The following is a 20,742-nucleotide window of genomic DNA, read 5'->3' as shown; positions in this document are numbered from 1 at the left end:
AAGCCGCTTCCTGAAAACAGAGATGCTCCTGGGAGCCGAAGGGGCACAAGCGCTGGGGTTCAGCATCTGGGAGCAGAGATCTCCAGCACCACTTGTGCTGCTGGCTCCCCTGCACAACCAGCCTCATGAAAACCTGAGCTTTCAAATAAGTGCAACATTACTTACCATAATGAGACTACTGGGTAGGGTGGAGGCAGCAAAAGACTTAGCGGCTGTTTCCAAGGGTTTTAGAAATATCAGCTCAGCAATTCTTACGATCTTCCCTTCTCCCCTCCTTCCCTCTTCTCCCCTCCAAATCTTGACAAAGGCTTGGATGGAAAATCTGGACACTCCTGTCATATGAACATGGCTTTTATATGTTTGTGTCATTGCAAAGCAGATTATAATGACTACACTTCATGCATTTTACCCTAATTAAGTCAGTGGAGGTTTCAATGCAGATACAAACTCAACATGCAGCTCTGCCCTTGACAATTGCCTACCAAAGAGAATACCTGAAAGCTTTTGTTTTGCTAAATATACGATTTAATATTTTGTAATGCTTGGGTAAATGCAGACAGTGAATGCAGTAGAGTCTTCTATGTTTCTGTAGTATTGTGGAGGAGGTTATTAGAGTTATGTTGAAGGAGGTTTCCTTGTTCCATGACTTGCTTTGACAGAGCACTTGTCAGATACTGAACTGAAGGTTCCAGTCCTGCTGACCACCATCCATGATGAGGAGACCCCCAGACTCCAGCAGATTCTCAGCCACTGCTCTGATGGCAGGAGCTCTCCAGCAGCCTGGCAAATGTGACCAGGAGCTGGCAGACAGGACAAAGTCAAAGACCTGCTGGGCTTTAAGGTGCAAGGAGGGGATGGGAAGGGATTTAACACACTGAATTGAAAGGTGAGTTTCTCCCATGTGCCTTTTGTAGGATGCCTGTCTCCCCTAGCTGATCTACAGAGATTTGTAAATCTATTATTGTTTCCACATACCCTCAGAGAAACTTGTGCTTTAGGTTTAGTGTGTAGAAAACTTTAGGCCCTAGGTTCACATTCAAGTGATTGTCCAAATGTGATTGGATTACCATTCCTTTAAGAGTAGTCATATTCCTTTTCCTCAGATAAAATTGTCATGCTAGAAGTTTTCCACCATCCCTGTGTCTCCAGAGAGAATCTTGGAGACTTGAAGGTGACTTTTCTGAAAAATGGTCTCAATATAATTCCAAAAATACTTTATAATTTGGAGCCTGTTCCTCAACCTCCAGCAGAGATCAAAGAGATCCCAGAAAAAAATATTAAGCACCATGCATTCCTAGGAGCTGAGCCTTTGGCTGTAATGAATCAATCAACTACCCTTTTATCAGCCAGATATAAACTGACTTAAGGCATTTTGGAGCCAAAGGCTGCTAGTACAAGGCTGCTGGTTTAGGCTTTGTTTTCATTTAAAAGTTTGACTCCAAAGGAAGATCTTTGTTTTCAAACAGTGTTTTTTACATCTTCCTATTATTTTCACCTTCAAGCTTGCTCAGCCAGTTGGGTATGAAAAACTTGTTCTTGCTTCCTAGTGGCAAGATCATGTGTTGGTGGTATGTATGGGGTGCTAATTACTATCTGTCATTGGTATTTATGGGGTTCCAATCACTACATCACGGTGGTGCCAGGTACAATATTGAGATAAGCAGGTAAGTTATGGACTGTGGACTCTGCTCTTCCCACCCATAGTGCTTGGTCCCTTCGACTTGGAGACTTTGTCCTCTCGCTCATGCTCAGATGCAGGGCACCTGAGAAGAAGTCAGGTTTGTGCTTTGCTGTGGAACAACGCCGGCCTGTGAGCCCAGCCAGGCTGTATCCGGTACCCGTGGCTCCATCTCAGATCACATCCTGCTTCCATCCCTCATGCTGGCGTGTGACCCAAGGCACTGGCGCTGTGACTGGTGGCACTGGGAGCCCACAGAGCTCCCGCAGAGCCTGTGTCCTGCACAAGAGCTGCTGCTGAACTCTTTTCCATAGAATGTTTCCCAAAATCCAGCAAACTGTGTCAACTGGGAGAGCGGAAATCAATTGAAATGCTGCTTCCCAGCCTGTGCAGGGTCATGGAAAGTGTCCCAGTCAAACAGCATGGAAAGCTTTGATCTCTTTGGAGAAAGAAACTGCCATGAAGCAGTGGGCTGCTGGAGCCTGGCTGGTATTAATGGGAAGAATTTCTTCTGGCTACTGGCACTAAAGAGACAGTTTGCTTCTCAGACAAACTCAACCCTTTGACCAACTTGACCAAAGCTGTGGCCAGAGAGTCAGTCTCAGCCTGAGGCTCAGGAAAAGCACATGCCTGGAACTCCATTTCTACCACTACAGAGAAATTAATATGAACCCACAAGAAAGTGGAGATGAGATGAAAAAATGCAGGTCACGGTAGCAGCTAGTTCTTAAGTGGGACAGGCATAAATTTCTTTAATGTGGATATAGAAGGGGATGTATTTTGGTTTTATTATTACTTGATTGTGGGAAGCTAAAGGGAAATTTTCTCACAACCCCAAGAAATAAGTGTTCAAAACTAGTTTTTAAAATGTGAAAATTGAAAACAAGAAATTAGAAAGGAAATTGTGATGCAGGATCTGTGTAAAATTTTTTCCCCTTCTTTTTGATCAGCTCTGATGGTTTTAATTGATGTCCAAGGAGAAAGCTTGGTGATTTAGAGATGAAGAAGAAAGGAATCACACCCTTGGTAAGCTCTGCCTATGGGACAGCAATCCCGGGACATTCTGAAAATATTTGAATAAGGAATGTGCCATGAACCAACATTTATTTCCTGCTTACCCTTACGGCTATTTCCTTACCCTAAAATTTTCAGGAATGAAAAGCTGTAAGAATCAGCAATTATGCTGAGACTTTTCCTTTATGTACCACTGCTCACTCAAGAATTTCAGCCCATTACACAAATAGCAGTGATGTGCTTGTCGGGGGCCCTTTGAACCACAAAGTGCCATTGCTGCCAGCTTGGTTTCCTCAGCGGAAGAGTGGCGGCAGAGGGAGATGAAGGGATGGAGACTGCAATGCTGGGATGCCCTACCCTTCCTTGCCCCCCCAAATTGCTCATGCCCCTCCTGCTTTGCCCCCATGGGGTTTTCTGGCCTCACAACCCACCTGAGGCCAGGCTCTTTTGGGATGACTGAGCATTTCCAGATACTTGGGTGCACCTGGCATACAGGGAAGGGGCACCCAGCACCCAGTGCTCAGCGCCCAGAGCCAAGCAAGCCAGTGATCCTACCCGTGGATTGCTGAGAGCTGCTCTGTGATGCCAGGAGGTTCACAGAGAGCAAGCAGGGCTGGAGTCAGGTTACACTGACTCCCAAGGACCAGGCAGCGACTTCCCAGGGAGAATACATGCCCGTAAATATTACGTAAATATTTACGTAAATAAAGAGGGAAATAATTATAAATGAGTAATTAACTGAGCAGAAGTGAAAACGGGAAGCTGAAAGACTGAAAGAAAAGGCATGAGCTTTCGTGTAAATGCAGAGGCTTGCATTTTGCATCTAAAGAAATGGAGGAAGAAATTTAAATGCACATTTAGAAAAAAAAACATCAAATTGGAAATATGAAAAGAACCACTTTTATGAGGAAGCCTCTGAAGAGACAAAGCTATAAATGCACAATTCCAAATATCAACCATTTCTTCTTCAACAGTAAAAATCCCCAAGTAATTCATTCTGTACAGAGTTAAAGCAAACTTTTAGAAAAGCACCTGGGAACAATGCTGGGAATTGCCCACCCTATGATTTTTGCTCCTGTCACAGGGCAGTATAAGTGAAGTGTTATTTATGCAGGAAACATTGCATTCCTTTCTTCTCACCACTATTTTGCTTATAGTTGGGTGTATTTATAGAAACCTGCTCTAAGACCTGAGGCACTGCCACCAGTCTCCCAGCACCGTCCACTCAGCGGTCAGTGGAAGGATACATCCACTCCTCTCCATGGAAATACCCCTTCCCATTGAATCATAGAATGCTTTGTGTTGGAAGGCACCTTTAAACGTCATCTGCTTCAACTCCCTTTCCACTGAAAGGGACATTTTCATCTAGATCATGTTGCTCAGAGACCTGTCCAACCTAACCTTGAATATTTCCAGGAATGGGGCCTCTATCACCCTCTCTGGGCAACCTTTGCTAGTGTTTCACCACCTTAATTGTAAAAAAAAAAAAACTGTTTATCAATTCTGAATCTACACTGTTATAATTTAAAACCCTTACTCCTTGTCCTGTTGCTATTGTCCCTCCTAAAAAGTCAGTCTCCATCATTCTAATAAGCCCCCTTCAGGTACTGGAAGGCCACTATAAGGTCTCCCAGGTGCCCTCTCTTATCCAGTTGAACAACCCCAAATCTCTCAGCCTTTCCTCATGGAAGAGGTGTTCCAGCCCTCTAATCATCTTCAGATTAAGCGGAAAATGGCTTATCAGGGAGGCAGGATTTCACTTAGAGAGCTCCAGACTGAAAACCCAGTCTTTAACTTTCTCTGAAAGACAAGAAGGAAAACAAATCTAAATAGACTTTGCTCAACCACCACAAGCTACCTTGTGTACCTTGCTGACATGTTTCCAGCTGAAGGAAAATTCAGTGGGCAATTTGTCACCAAATTAAAGTCACCACTATCAAATTAATTCTGGATCCAAAAGAGCCAAGTAAATTTGATTGTACTTGTAGAAATGTATTTTGGGCAATATAAAGAACATAGGCCAGCTGCTGCTCACTTAGCTCTTATGTAGGCAACACTTGCATGGATTGCAATTGGGGACGGCTGAATGAGGGCTGGATGGGGTAATGGCACTGAGCTGGTGATGGAGGGGCTGGTGCTTGGAGACCAAATGACATTCCTCAGCCTGGGATAATTCAGAATCCCCAGAGACAGGGCAAACAGGTACCTGCTGCCTTTTTTTCCAGTTAGGAGATAACTGCAGTGACACTGTAGGGAAAAGATTAAGGCAATGTGATTGAAAAAAAAAAAAAAGGAAATAAAGTTCCTTTATGATTCCTCTACGATTCTGTGGCTCGTAGAGCGTGCTAGGTGGTGGGACTGGAAGTGTGTGGAAGCACAGCACACAGACAGACTTTATTAACTTGACAAACTAGAAAGACTGATGTGTTTTGGTACTCCATCACTGTTACTGGCCTTTGGTGAGGCAGTGCCTTTGGCCAATGCTCTTTCCAGGGAGGGTTTCTCTGGCCTTATGTATCCTTTGCCTGTTGGGCACATGAGAGCTGTGCTATTTAACCCTCCTTCCCCTTGTTTATGTTCCTCATTCCCACACAATCCATAGGCAATGTTGTATAGTGTCACTCCCCTCCCCCAAACTTTCCCTGTTTCAATTGGTGTCACCACAAAGGAATAGATTATTACTGACACTTATCCCAATTTAATCCTTCCAATAATCTGATTTTCCCAAGCCTATTTATATCCGTGAAATGACAGTAGAGTTTAAAGTGATACAAATACCTGAGCCTAAATGCTGGTACTATCCACAGCAGTCTGGTCCAGTTTTGACCCTTCAGAATAAAATGTAACCCCAAATATTATTTGATAAATCCCTTCCCAAGTGTTTGTAGTGCTAGACTGGTCCTTGATTCCTCTTTTTGACTAGCTTTTTCACATTAGAGATTTATTTTCCTATACACTAGTACCAAGCTGAAGTCCCAAAATAAGTTTTAAAACCCATATAAATGTAGAATTTCTTTTCCTTTTGTGAAATTTAATAGCTGTCTAGTGTCTGGAAATGATCTAGAAGTAAAGCTTTCATAGCAGTGCAAGAAGTATAAACCTGTTCTAATTTGTTATTGCACCCAGCAACCTGGGAACTTTTTTTATTTTCCTGGGATTTAAGGTGATCAGCCAATGTTTTCTCCCATCCCCATTGTCCTTAAGAAGCTTATTAATGCTTTACATTGAAAATAAAGACAAACCAATCTGAAAACAAAATCATCCTTAGCGCTAGATATTGTAAATGTTCTTGCTGGACGATTTCCACTATTAGTAACCAATTCATTTTAATATTGCTCCTGCTTCTTGCTAGATCTGCACAACCTCAGTTCACACGTAGCCAAGGAGTAGTTCAACCAGCAGTCAGCAGGTTTTTGTTCTTTTTTTCCCACTCTTATAATTCAGTGCAGTGACTTGTTTATATAACCAAATCCTTTTGTTTCTCCAAAAGGGACTTGGCTATTTCACTTGAGCGACAACATCCGTGGTAGGTGAGGGCCTATTTATTCCAGAGCAGAGGCCTCAGTTTTCAGCAGAATTTACATTCCAGTAATAAATATTTAAAGGAATTATAATGGAACTGAAGCAAAGAATGTCCCTCTGAAGTGCACACACACACACACACACACACACACGTGTACACACACACAAAGACATGCACACTCACAGTCAGTTAGTCTGGGGTCACTCTGGTGCAGATGGTGCCTTTGTTCAATCCCTGAGATATTTTGCTTTTTCTCTTAGGAAACTTGGCCACCTTGGACTTTTAATACCTCATTAAAACCTTATAAAATATTATGCTTTACTGTCTATATAGCAGATCACTCAAACATCTATCTCAAAGGCATTTTCTGAAAAAAAAAAAAATCTTTCTGCCTCCAAAGAAGTGTAAGAAAGAGTACAATCCATGCTGATTTCTTGATGTCCTTTCTCAGGTATGAGCTTTAGGATTTTCAATCATCTCTGTTTTATTCTATAACAGACAAAAATAAATTACACCATACCAGGGATACACAACCACCATTTGGCTTCAAATGAGTAGACTATTATACAGCAAATGAGACACTGATGTACTTTTCCATTTACAGAAGCTTGGACTTTCCTCTAAGGGCATAACATTAGATGATGTCTTAATTAATGATGGCAAAGATCGTATGTGTGACATAAACAAAAGAGATGCTTTTTAACAACAATTAAAAAAAAAGAGAAGAAAAAAATATTCAGAATCTTTTGAGAAATAATTAACTGATTCCAAAAAGTAGAATAATGGAAACCAAAAGGCAAAAGAAGGATGTGATGTACATATTGGAGTTACCTGCAAATGTCTCCCTTTGCCAACCAGAAAGTATTTATTCTATATAGTTTGCTGTATCCTTGTCTCTTCATGTACACTGAGTGATGCCCTACCAGCAGCACTACATCTGTGTTAAACTGCCTGATAATAATGCTCACTGAGCACTGCCCACCCATCAGAACCTGCTTGTCCTTTCTCAAGCCAGTGCACGTGCAATATTCATAAAATGACACATGGATCACCCACTTTGTCCACATTTACTATAAATAAATATAAATATAAATATAAATATAAATATAAATATAAATATAAATATAAATATAAATATATATGGAAAAAATAGGCATTGAGTCTTAACTGTAAGTGCACAGAAGGGCAGCTTTGCCATGAGGAGGCCTGCTACCTGCATGTCCTTTTCAAACTGGCAGACAAAAATGCAGTGGCCAATGCTCTTTTTGTTCTCACCCCTGTGTGACCCACACCTGCAGTAATCTTGGGATGGGAACAACACGCTGGTGGGCGCTTATCAAGGGACAACCATGATTATCTCTGACTTTAAAAGCCTGAAACATATAGGATGTGTGGGAGCTGCAAAAGGACCTGTGTCTCACAGTCTGACCAAAAAAGGAAATTAAAGGAATGAAGAAATGGGTGCTGGGGTAAGGGGAATTTGTCGTGGAGAGGGGCTCTCCAAGGGGAGGTGGAGGGTTACATGGGGTTTTTTTCCATTCAGTCCTGTGCCCAGGGCTCAGCAGGAAAACAGTATTTCTCCATTTCTACCCTATCTCTATTTTTTTACCTTTGGAATCTGGTTATTCTTAGCTCACTAGGTTTAATTTGCTGACCTGACATGAACATATCCATCTTTCATGTTGATCCTGGCTTAGACTCAGCAGAAACACAAGAGTGGAAAATAACCCTTCTGACAGCTAGACAATGACACTGAACCAGTTCAGGAGAAATGGAAGGTGGTCATGGGTATGTAGAAGGTCTCTGTCTACTCTGTCTACAGTAGTCCACAGTTTAAGAGCAAAAGAGTGGGTGCTTGTGGACATGTGAGTATGGACATCAAGACACCAGTGGAGAAGTAGAGATAGATGCTTTTCTACTCATCAGCTCTCATTGCTGCACTCAGCTCTCTGCAGGCATCACTGCAGGGAGGCAGCCCTGGCAAAAGATTACCTTCATCGGGAGAGACCTTTGGAATGGATCCGCTGGCCAGGAGAGGGAAGGAGAAACCTCCTGCAGGAAAGGGGAGACAGTCTAGCTCAGGAGAAGCTCCTGGGAGAGAGACAGGCATAGATGGAGGCAGGAAGGCCTCCCACTCCTGTCGCTCACCCTTCTCGTGCCAGTCCTGCTCCATCTGCTGGCAAGAACAATGCGGAGCCGCTGCCGTTTGCCCGCCGGGATCCAGCCCCTCCTGTCCTCCTCCCCAGCCCAGATTCCCTCCACGTCTTCATTTCATCTGCCACAAGTGCAGGGAGAGAAGAGCAGAGCCTCCCCCAGACACAGGAGGGAGAACAACCCTTATTTTTGGATCCCTGCTTTCCCATGAGTTTCCCTCTATTTTAGCCTCTAATATGTCATCAAAGTTACGAATTAAGTACTCTGTATGCCTTGTATTTACTATCTGATCTGATCGCTGGGAAGCTGATTCCTCTGCTCGCCTGTGGTCAGTCAAACCCAATGGAAATACCCTGCAATCCCGTGAGACTGCACATGGGAATACTGATGGGAATGAGTGAGATGGCAGCACCAGCTGCTGCCTCAGCCAAGTGCCCAGGAAACCAGGGTGCAGCTCTGAAATGTGTTCAGGGGAAACAGGAGTCCTTTGGCTCTTTGCTTTGCTGCTCAGCACTTTGTAAGGGTATTATTTTGGCTCTGCCTCCATTTTTCCCTTGCCTACTAAGTGTTTAAGAGACCAGGCTGAGGAAAGCTCTGATTTTTTCAAAATATGAAAACAATATGGAAAGCTTTTGCCATGTATGAGCCTGCATGGCATTGTGAATTTGACTCACTCTTCTCTGTACCTGGTGATGCACGGTGATCACAGCTCCCCTATGAAAGGGTTTTTCAGCTCTGGCAGCATGGACATTAAAAGCTTTTTCCTCTTGTCTTGCCTTCTGCTTTTGGGAAATCATCTGCACCTGGAATTTGCATCTCTTTTCCATATGGGAAAAGAAGTATGTTTATCCTGCTGTGGTCCTTACATATGGCAAGTCTTTCAGCTCTGGGTTACAGGCAGTCAGGTGAACGGGGTGGGCTGAGCTTCCCCACAGCAGCTGGCTCCTCAGGGAGGGAAGGAGGGCAGCCAGCGTCAGACCAGTGTTTACAGAAAGTTTAGTCTCCAGTGGATTTCCCTATTCCAGTGAAACAATAGGAGGGTCTTGTGCTGTAATATCCATGCTTCCTCTTTATTCTGATATTATCTGTGAATTCTTGCAAATAATAGATGACTGAGACCATTGTTGTTTTGGGAAGTAGGAAGATGAAAACATTAGATGGACCTTAGCAGTTTCTATAGAGTTATTCATGGTGTTTGTAGTTATGCAAGTCAGAAATGAGCAAAATACCTGTTGGAATAAGTAACCCTGTGCATTCTTAAAAACAGTTCTCTTACACCCCACTTTTAATAAGAGAGACTATCTCAGTCAAACAAGTGCTAGAGAGTTCAAAACAAAAAAGGAAAGCAAACATTACTCCACTCTTAATACCACAAGATTTTGGGAAGCAATCCATTCCAGCTCTTCCATGTATCTGCTTTAATACAGGCATGCTGATATAAATTGCATGATGGTGATTAACAAATCTTCTATCAATTGAACTTGAAGTCAAAAGAATTTTTTTTTTTTTTTTTTTTTTTCCTAAACCTGCATTAAAATAGATTATTCAGAACTCTTGGAATGAAAAGTGCTAGGTCAAAACTCACATTTTTCTAGCAAGTCTATGAAAATTTACTATAAAAAGTCACATACTGTAGAATCTCAATTATCCTGGAAGGCTTATCTGGGTTATGGCTTAAGTGTGCTATTCATGTGCTGCCAATTTGCTCTAGAAGTACAAGATGAGCTGTAGTGCCTTGCAAAGCAGCTGAACAGTTCCCTGGGCCAGATGGAATCCAGAAGCCATTCAATGGATTGATTTGGGTGCAGAAGCCCTGCAGCTTCCCTGCAGTCCCATGCAGAGCTTCTCAGAGCTGGAAGCCACAGTGCAGTATGGGTCCTCTGCAGCTCTGGCAGGACTCAGAATCTGTCTCTACATCACGTGCTCCTCATCTGGGAAGTCTTCTTGGTTTAGAAACCTTGCCCTGCAACTGCACAGAGATGGCTGTGGTGTGGGCCTGCACAGAAGCCAAGAAGGCTTTATGGGTACCAACTGTCTGGACACTAAAACCTCCTGCATCACTCATGTATTATTATTTCCTGTTACTTAGGATCTTTCCTTCTCCTCTTCTTCACCTCAAGTAAAGGGGACCTGTTGATATATCCATGGGTGTAATACCTACTGGTCTTGGTAGAAATTCTCTGGCTCATTGTACATTAACATTGTTGATATTTTTTATGCATATGCAATTAATAAAAATTGGGCAAAACTTTAAAGATTTTGCTATATTCTGGACAGATCATGAATTTTTTGTTCTCTGTGAAGTATTGTTAAGACTTGCTACCCACAAAGACTAATTACTAAGAGCAGATTTTACTCTGAAAGGAGAACTTTCTTTAGTTTGCACAGCCTTGTGTTAGAAAAACAAACATTCACAGTTAGGCAAATAGGGCCATGCTCCCAAAGGGTTTTTTTGTGAGTCTCATGGCATTTAGTGATCTTACTGATCTCCCAAATTCAGGGCAGAAGGCACTGTGTGAGAAACTTCACCTCTAGTTTTCAAAAGAAATACCTAGCTTTTGGGAGCAAATGCCTAAATGAATGCTTGAACACAAGGGTAAAAACAGAACATGCAATTTAGGCTCATCTTGCATGTGTCTGTTAATGTGGGCAAAGGTAGCTTGTAAACTGAAAGCCTGAATATGGCAAACTAGTTCAGAATAAAGCAATGTTAGTGTGAAATACATGTCCAGCACAGGGAAGGGGAGTTACACAAGAGAAGCTACTCTGCAGCAACTCCCAATGTGGATAAGCCCTTAATTACTTTTAAAATCTCAGCATTACTAAGCCGTGCTTATAATTTCTAGAGGCCTTGAGTTTCTGGAACAACTGGAGTATGAGATTCAATTGCATTCACTTCAGTGGAGGATACAGTTAAGTATCAGCACGTTTGCAGGCTTGAGGCCAGTCATTAACTAATTAGAGTATGGGAACATTTAAGTTTTTCCCATCTGATTTTGCAAAGCTATTTAGCAACACTTGCTTATGAGCTTTTATTTTTCACTCTTTCCCTTCTCCCTTCACAGAAACCAAAGAACCCCCACCAGAAGCAGAAAGAGAACTGGAAGTACACTAACTTCCAATTTCCCCTTGCTGGAGATAAAAATATTTGCTGAGTTTTACACAATTTTTTTTATTATTTTTAATGCAGACATACACACATATACTTTTTAAAAAAGAAACATATGAAAGGTCTCAGAGTGTTAACTTCCTTTGCGGCCACGCAAAGCCTCCTGTCCCAGCAAGAGATTATCAGCCGAGAAGGGTGGGGGTGGTGGTGGAACTACAGCCCCCAGAGGGCGTGGCAGGGGGAGTCCATGGAGACCAGGCAGGGAGGAGCGGGGACTCCTGGGAGTTGTAGTCCCGCGGCCCTACCTGGCAGCTGTCCCAGCACCTGTCTGTCGCGTGGGAGGCGGCGATGGCTCCGCGCCCCACTACTGCCCCCAGGCTGCTGCAGGGCAGCTGCGGCTGGCACCCCAACCAGGAACCGCTGGAGGAGGCACGGGAGACCTCTGAAGGTAAGGATCTCCTGGGATTTTCTGTGTAAGTCCTGTGCTCCATGCTAGTCCTCCTTGCCCCGTGATTTTGGCTGGGAAGCTTTGCCGTGCCGTTCCTGTGGCACATCCTTAGGCAAAGGCAGCGGAGTTTGGCTTGGCTGGCGCTGTCTGCAGAGTCAGCGTGTGCGGTCAGGGAGAGGTGCTATTCTCTCCCCTGCAGCCATGGTTAGATGTGTTGGCTCCTTTAGGTAAAGGTTAGTGGGATAAAAAATCATTCAGTCTTAGAAAAAGTGAGAGTTGGAATCCCACTGCCCTAGAGGGGCTGTAAATCTTTCTCTAGTGAATAAGGATCTTATAGCATCCAGCTTTTTGCTAAGTTCAAGCTTGCTTTTTAAGTTTTTTTTTCCTTTTAAGTTGACTTTATTGGTCTTAGTAGAGAGAAATTGACAAATACACGTTTTGCATATGTGGCTGCAATAGACTCTGCCTTTGTACATTTCCTTCTTCCAATGTATCTGCTGTTTGCTCAACTGGAGGCAACTCAAACTTTCAGGCTGTTAAGACCACTACAGTGAAAATCCTTGGAAATACTTCCATTTTACCCTGCTGCTTAATAAAACAGAGCAGTGGTGGGATAGCAGAGGGAGGAAAAATGGTTTTGTGTGCTTCCTGGGTAAGGTAAAACACTTCTGAACATTTTGGCTGTGACCATCTGCCAAGCAGGCACCTGGGAAACTATTCCAGCCTTGCTGTTGGTCCTTACACCTGAGTGTAAATTTGCCAGAGAGTTGTGGTAAATACCTTGCAAAAGGACACACTGCAGACTTCCCAGGGCTAAGTGTACATGAGATAGTAATGCCCTGTGCGGAGAGACTCGGTTCAATGACACAATTATACCCTTGTGGTCCTTTCCTACAAATAATTTACTTATTATTCTGTAGACCATAGGTTTGTTGTATGCATTACTTATGGTCAGACTGGTTCTCAGCTACTGGTGCTGGGGTGAAGTAGCAGGCAGTGGGCAGGCTGAAAACTGTGGGAGCAGAGTGGAAGTTTTTAGCTAAGTCTACTGGTGTAAGACCCTATTTAAATAAAAAAGGTGGAAGTGAAAGCAGGAGACCCTCCTAATAAAGGTGTCACCCAAGAGAATATGTGGAAGGCAGTTCTCAGTTCTGCTGGGAATTGTGTTGCCCTTTTAATGGCAATTAACTAGCTTTGCTGCTGGTCTCTGCAGAAGTTGCCAAATGCTGAACTGAACAGGCCTGGACAAGCAGGCAATTCCCTTCCTGTTGAGAGGCTTGGCAGCTCTGGGTCAGTGAGAGGTATGGTTTTGGGTGTGTGGGGTTTGCACACCATGGCATCAGGACTGCTGTCATGCAGAAAGCTGAAGATCTGGTGTCTTTCATGAATCAAACATGCAGAAAGGTTAAACGCAGTGCCCTCAGGTCTGAAATGAGGATGATGTAGCCAGTGTTAGAGGTGTTGGTAAGAAGTTCTAAACCTTCTACCAATTAATCCATTACCTTAAAAATCCTAGCAGCTGTAATGGAGAGGTCTCATGGGCTGCTTTCCAGGTGAAGTTTTTAATGTCCCTCATAGACCAATTAGTCACACTGCTGATATATTTGTAATAGAAAATAACTTATGGGCACATCTGAATTGGAATAGAAATTAGTTTATAGGGGCATCTCAATCTGACAGCATTCCCTACACATTCAAAAAACTTTCTAAAGTGTGAACAAGACTAATATAAAAACCAGAGATCATACCTGCACGCAGCCTTGCTGAGCTTTGAGTGTTTCTCTGTACATGGACAGTACACATGGCAGCATAAGCCAGGGGGTCAGAACTCCTACAGGAATGTCTCCAGACAAGTGTGACGGCTGAGGATGCCGCTGAAACCCTGAGGCAGGGCAGGCGACCGAGGAGGAGGATGGTGGTGGTGGTACCAAGCCCTGTGCAGGCAGCAGCAGTGGTGGGGGCCTCTGCCCTCTCCCTCCTGGTGCTGAAGGAGGATGGACCTCCCTACTTTACCTTTGCCCATCGGACAATCAGGCTGCACTATTTAAAACAGGCATGGATTTCCCTGTTTAGCCAACATCAGCACTCCTCCCAAATGGCAATTGTGTCAGTTTAGTTTTCCTTTCCCCATACACATCAGAAATCACACAGCATGATATGGCTAATGGGATTATATTGACCCACCTCTGCAGTTGCTATTAATATCTGAAGAAATCCCCAAATGCCTCAGTGGTAGTACAGTTGCCTGCCCATCTTTCTCTTGCCAAACAGAACAGGGTTTTTTACAGTAAGAAATTCAGTAATTACAAGCAAATTTTGCTTCTTGGTAGTGTTAAGAAGATAGGGACCAGATTATATACAGAAGAGAATATATATAGAATATCTGTTTTTGCATGGATAGCAAGCTGATTTGCAATGTCATTTAAACAGAATCCTAACAGCCAAGTCTTTTTTAAAAACAAAGAAGGCTGAAGGGGTTTGAGTGGGTTTATGTATTTTTCTTGCTGACCATAGAAACATAACCCACCCTTTCTAAAAAAAGTGCATTCAAAATTCAGCCCTGGTGCACAGGGCACTAAATTTCAATTGCTGGGTTTATGTCATCATTGCAGTTGCAGTAACTCTGTAAAACCCAAGATGAAAGGTTGCTCTTTCCACTCTGAGCTCTTTCCATCCTCCACCTTTACAGCAAAGGTTACCCTGAGCAGTGTGTGCGTCTGTCTGCTGTAAGTGTAGAAATACGTATTATTCATAACTTGCCAATGTGTATGCTGGAAAAGAAAAGCTGAATTTATAGCTATATTTCCTCTCTGCCAGGGTTTTTAAAGTTGTGTGTTTCAATGTTTCCATTATAAACCCCTGTTTTCTGAGGTTTATAACAGTCTTGAAGAGCGGAGTGGTCTTGAACCATAATAGAAAGCGTGTAATGTTGCATTTACAGTACAGCTGTAACTGCACATTATGGAGTGTAATCTTCTCCGTGTACCCTCAGTGCACCAATAAGGTTCATTGGAGTTACACATACTGAGAGAAAAACAATATTTTATGCTTGGAGTTGGTGCTCTCCATCCACAGAGCTGAGTGCATCACATGAGGGCAGAGAGAATCTACCTGCACCAGACTTCCAAAAATTCTTTGCTACACCCTTAAAATACTCATGCACCTGCGGGGACTCTATCTGAATTACAGCTCATCATAACCTCCCTTTGTCCCTAGGAATTTCTAGTGAGCTTGAGCTGCCACACACAGAGCTGGGACTCTTGAGAAGAAAGTTCCCCATACCCTGAGAAACATATTTTCTTCTTGTACTAGCCCAGCTACAATATAAGGCTAGGCTTATCCACCACTTGGTGGAAGGCATCAAGGTAGGAAGGAGGTTGGACACTGTAAACTTTAGGCTCAGATCCCAACTACAGTGCACTTTGACAGATGAATTTGAAAGGAGTGTCATCAGGACTGAAGTCTTGTTGAGACTAAGTTTTTCTTGCTGTTTCAACTCATAACATCAGGTTATTTAGTCTTCCACTTAACCTTTCTTCCCTTGGCTAACAGGTCAGCTTATTGAGTTCATGCCCTTTTGTAAGTATTGCTAGCTTCAAGCATTCTGAAATCACAGATTTACTCTCAGAGCCATGAGACTGCAGGAAAAACATGCAATTTTTTAATTGAGCAATTAAAATAGTTTAATTAGTATTTTAGCCCTGATCCTTTGAGTTTCACAGCTTCTGAGCACTTTTTTCCTAGCTTGGAGCTTGACAGTCTTTGCCCCCAGTAAAACCTGCATTTATCACAATTGCATAAATGAATAACCAGCGCTGTAGCAAAAAACTCAACTAAACCAAGAGTTCAGAAAGAGCTTGAGGTTTGGAAGTGCTGGGTTTATGATTGCATTTTTTTTCCCACTTTTTGTTTTTTTTTTTTTTCTCTCCCCTCACCAGTTATGCATGTCTGTGTTACAGCGTATCTGCTGAGGATTAAGCTGAAGGGGTTTCTGATTTGGTGAATTAGTGTACAAGTGGTCAGAAGAAAAGTCTGCAGTAAGAAAGTCCAATGAATGGGAAGGCACAAAAGGCTGAACCAGAATAAAGCTGCCCATATGTTGCATGTGCTTCTCTGGCATGTACAAGGGGGCTGCAATTTGCACATTAGTTATCTGTGCTCCCTTTCATATGGGTAAGAAGGCCTTTGGGAATATTTGGCACAATCTACCAAGAATTATTCATCATGTGATGCATACATTTAGGCAGCAGATACACTCTGTACAGGGGCATGAATGAAAATATGGCATTTCAAGGTACTTTATACTGTCCCTGCGTTTGCCCCATAGAGTGAAGGTTTGATGTGTCTTCCTGCCCCAGCTTGCTTTGTTCCATCCAGCACCCCACACATTTTGTGTTCTTACTGCCATCTGAGAATATTCATCATGGTCCTGCAGTTACTCTCATTTTGAAATGCTTATCATGGGGAACATTTTCAAAGGCAAGAGAGGCAACAGGGCAACAGCTTCCCCTGCCACATCTGCAGGAGTCAGAGCAGCATTCCGAAACCCTGCATGTAGTGATCTCCAGGAGAGTGTCCTGGGAAGGGATGTTTCTGCATCTTAACAAGTGGTTCTGTAGATGCCGTTAAAGAATTGCTGAGGAACTGGTCCTCAGTGATTCCTTTTGGTACCAGTTTGAGTTTCTTTGCAGTCAGGTTGCATTTCTACATGTGGATGCAAACTAAGAGCTTCTGGGCTTTTTGAGGTATGAGAACTATTGCTGTGGCAATAGTATTAGTCTGACTTGCTTCATTGCCACCTTTCTTCTTCCTTTTTTGCCAGTTTACTGCCTCTTCCATGCAGAGACTAGTGGCAGTAGTAGATGTAGTACCTGTTCTGGTTTTGGCATGTTTGTATAATCTAATACATTCATTTGCTCTCTCTTTTTGCTGTCTTATTCATCTCAGAGGGACAATTGCATCCAAACCCTCTGGTTTTAGACAGTTAGAGATAAGGCATAAAGGGACAGCTGATACTGCCCACAGTTCCCAGATGGGAAGAATTCTACCATTCTTGTCAGGTTGAAGGCCATAACCCATGGGCACATTCTCCATTCATATTTATGGAGTTTCTTCTAAGAGCATGAGATATTAGAAAAAAAAAAGAATGGTAGTCCTTAGGTGAAGAATAGTTTTTTACCTTGTCTGAGGTTCAAGGTTTTTGAGACTTTCTGTGCATTTCCCTTCTGTCATTTTGAATTTTGACAGGGTACTGATAAATGCATTGTATTAGTCTGTAAGTTTGTTTAATTAAGTTATAGAACAAGGTACTTCTGTCAAGTTTTTCACAGGTTTTTTGACCTGCAATCCAGCACCAAAACACAATTTGGAGAATTCGAGCCAGGAATTTGTCATCTAGAGTAGCTTTTCAATCAGACAGAGAAGGTTAGGCATTTTTCATGGTGTTTAAAAACTGAGCTTCAGAAAAAAAATTGGTAACTTCACAGCTCTTACCGTAGTATTTTTGCAAACATTTATATGTATGTCTCTCTGCAGCTACAAGACTAGTCTAGGCAGGTTTTTTTGGCTTTTGCTGTGAATGTGGAGCTATTGATCTGTGAACATAAATCCATATTTATCTCCAGTCAAGTTTATAGGACAATGAAATTATAGGATTGCTTGAATCAATCAATGTTTCTAAAGCAAACTATAGAAATATAAAGAAGTTACCAATTATTTAATAAAGTCAATTAGCTTAGAAATGCCTGGTGATGGGCAGCAGATGTTATACTAATTTCTGCTTTCTCTGGAATTTCACAGGGGCTGCAAGATCTTAATGCCACTATTAGCAAAGGTAACTTTATTTTAGAAACTCATTCTGAACTCTCACAGCAAGAAGAAGGAACTGCCATTGCTTTTGACTACAAAATCTGTGCTATTTCTAAGAGGAGTTCTTTGAAATAACTAGGATATCTCACAGCTTGTTGCTTTAGAGGGGACTTAGTACAGTGGCACTACATTTAGTTAGCATAATGAGTTTTTTAGCCTCTAAGATACTGACTGTGTTTGAAGTACCATAACTTTTAGGCAGCTAAGATTAAATTTGTTAGTGAAGTACAAGTTTGCATAATATTTTAGCTCTCCTAGAATTTTAAATTGTATGTCTGTTTCCTGAGAAGCATTGAGGTTAATATAACCAGGTTCTCACTTGGCGAAACAATTTAAGTGTAAAAGTGTGTCTTTCTGCTTCTCAGTCGGAAGTGTCATGAAAGTGGCCTCCTCAGTGTGGTTTTACAGTCACTGTGTTTGCCTTTTGAGATCCACTTTATTGGAGTGACTTTATTCAAGGTGACTCAAGAATCTCCCATGAGCTGATGGTATCCTTTTGGTGCTCCTGTCTGTTCTGAATGTAGAGCAGGATGTTTATTAGTAGGCTCTGATGCCTTGGTAGTCTGTCTGTGGGTAGTTTGTCATAGTTTATCATGCAGGAGTACAGAATCATCTGATTAAACTGCTTAATCAATCCTTGAACAGGGATAGCAATAATTAAGTCACAGATGGCCATTGTAAATCCCTCTATTCCAATGCATTTTTATTCCCAGTACGTTGAATATTAAGGTTGTTTTACATTAAAAAAAAAAACAAAAAAAAAACAACAAAAAAACAAAACAAAAAAAACCTCTTGAAATGTGCCTCTGGATTTTTTTTTTTTTTTAAATCAGTCTACCTTCTAGATGTTGAGAATTCATTTTGGCTCTGGAAAGGTTTTTGCTTTAAGATAAATTATCATCATATATACTTACACATTTTGTTACATGGGCTTTGCTAAAGCTTATACATAAACTAGTCCCTGATTAATCTCTTTTTTAAGCTGTTCTGTGGTATTTTGTCTGCAGTATTTTGTGGCTAAGCTGTTTGTAGCAGAATTTTGTTGATCAGAAGACTGTGCTATAAATTTCTATAGACACAAACTGCTATAAAATTAAAATGTAACATCTTCCTGGACTTCCTTCATCTATCATAAAGTTGGTGTGGCTCAGCTTTAATTAGATTATTATAAACCTAAAATATATGAGGTAGAATAGCAGAAGAGGAATTGAATTTGGTCATTAACAGGAGTATGTGGTTAGTCTAGCTGGTGTAGTCAGTAGCTCCTGAAATATGACACTACACTTTCCATTTGATATGCTTTGAAGACAGGTCAAAATCCTTAATGTGATTTAGGTTTACTGGGAAGGTCTATAATTGTGCTTTTTAATAAACTCTGTATTTCTTCTTGGAACAATATTTGTGTATGTCAAGCATTGCTGAGGCTCACAGCCACAGCTGTATTCCTTTGGAAGTTGAAATGCATTGTTTTGGAAGAGCATTTACAGAAAATATTACTGGACTCAGACAGGGCTGTAAGGCACGAAGGCTTCTTGTAAAACCTGCGTTGTCTGGGTGCCAGGTTTTTGTTCTTTTTCACTTGAGGAACAATTCAGCCTCTCAGACTTTGAATGCTATTGTGTACTTCCCTGTTCAGTAGCTACTGCTATGAGTGTGTGTGCAGACTGCAACCCTGGCTGCTCAGCACTGAACTCCTGTTATTTGCTGGGAAGCTCCCAGGCAGTGGTGGGGAATGAAGGGTGAGATGGGTCCCTTCAGTGTAGGTTTTAGTCAACATCTGTTTGTGATGAACGAGGTGGTGATCTGTGGATTTTAATTGCTACGGAAGAGAAGGGCGTGGATGGCACCGTGTCAAGGAGCTGCAAACCTTGGTAGATGCAGTCTTGAGGGAAGCCTTGTGGATGCAAAGTCACTGCTGCTGACTCACAGCAGTCTGACAGGAAAAGGCTCTCTTCTGCTTGTCTCTGACTTCCTCCAGCCTGCGGTTAGGGACGACTTTGTCTCCCTAGTTCTTTGATACTGTTACCATACTGGCCAGCGTGACTCCACAAAAGGAACTTGGAGGTTGGTGAAAAATATCTGTGCTATTAAGACTTAATTAGGATGATATTTGTCACATAAAAAAATTTGTAAAGGGAATTCTCAGGATTGATAAATATCTTGTTTTCATTGCTCTCTTCATCCCTGACTCCTTTTCCCCCCACAAATGTCATGTGGATTTATGTGACTCTTCACAGACCTGAGGTCCCTAACTCCAAGATGATAACTGTAAGTGCCTCTGTCTGTGACGAGGAGTGCTCCAGGTAGGTTTTGGAGTCAATGCTTGCCACCCTTCTTAATGGTCGGAGGTGCCACGTTAAAATCCCTCATCAAGAAACAGGTGATGAGGCTGTAAAACAAAACAAGTAAAACAAAACAGACCCCACCATCAACAGCAGAAAAGGATGAAAAGAAGCAAAAAAAGGCTTATGTGTTCTTTTCCAAACTGGATTCTGATGTGAGACCCTATTTTCTTTCTTAAGCATATGTTTAAGAACTATTCATACCTCCTGTCTCAGTGTGATTGGGAAAAGACCCCAGTGCTTCTTAAAAAACACATGAGGTCTCTACTTGACCTGTGTGTGCTGATAGGAGTCGTGCAGTTGATTTTAATAAGAGAACATCTGTCCTCTATGTGCAGAAAAATGTCTTTTATTAAAAAGTCAAATAAATTAAAGTGAAATTGGAATATTATTTCTTGTCTTCTACCCTTGTGGTAGAAGAAGAAAAGACAAGTCTTATAGAAAAGAAAGAAGAAAAGTCTTTTAGAAAAGACTTTGATGTATATCAATGTTTGATTTTTTTTCTTTTTCTGGAAGTCCCACAGGATTGGTTGTTAGTTGGGATTAGCTTGCACCCACTGATTAATTCCTTGTGTCACTGGTGTTGAATCTTGTTGCAGTTGTTCT

At 42.0% G+C, this 20,742-nt stretch overlaps 1 long non-coding RNA gene across 1 annotated transcript; it reads left to right on the top strand.

Moving 5' to 3' along the window:
- The first annotated feature begins 689 nt into the window (after window positions 1–689).
- LOC128807658 (uncharacterized) lies at window positions 690–10,605 on the top strand. Its single transcript, XR_008437230.1, has 3 exons — window positions 690–886; window positions 2,629–2,704; window positions 10,081–10,605. It is a non-coding gene; the product is annotated as an uncharacterized LOC128807658 (long non-coding RNA).
- Window positions 10,606–20,742: the final 10,137 nt, after the last annotated feature.

The sequence above is a fragment of the Vidua macroura genome, chromosome 5, assembly GCF_024509145.1.
Source record: "Vidua macroura isolate BioBank_ID:100142 chromosome 5, ASM2450914v1, whole genome shotgun sequence".
NCBI classification, from domain to species: Eukaryota; Metazoa; Chordata; class Aves; order Passeriformes; family Viduidae; genus Vidua; species Vidua macroura.
This window is presented reverse-complemented; position numbering and strand designations above follow the sequence as displayed.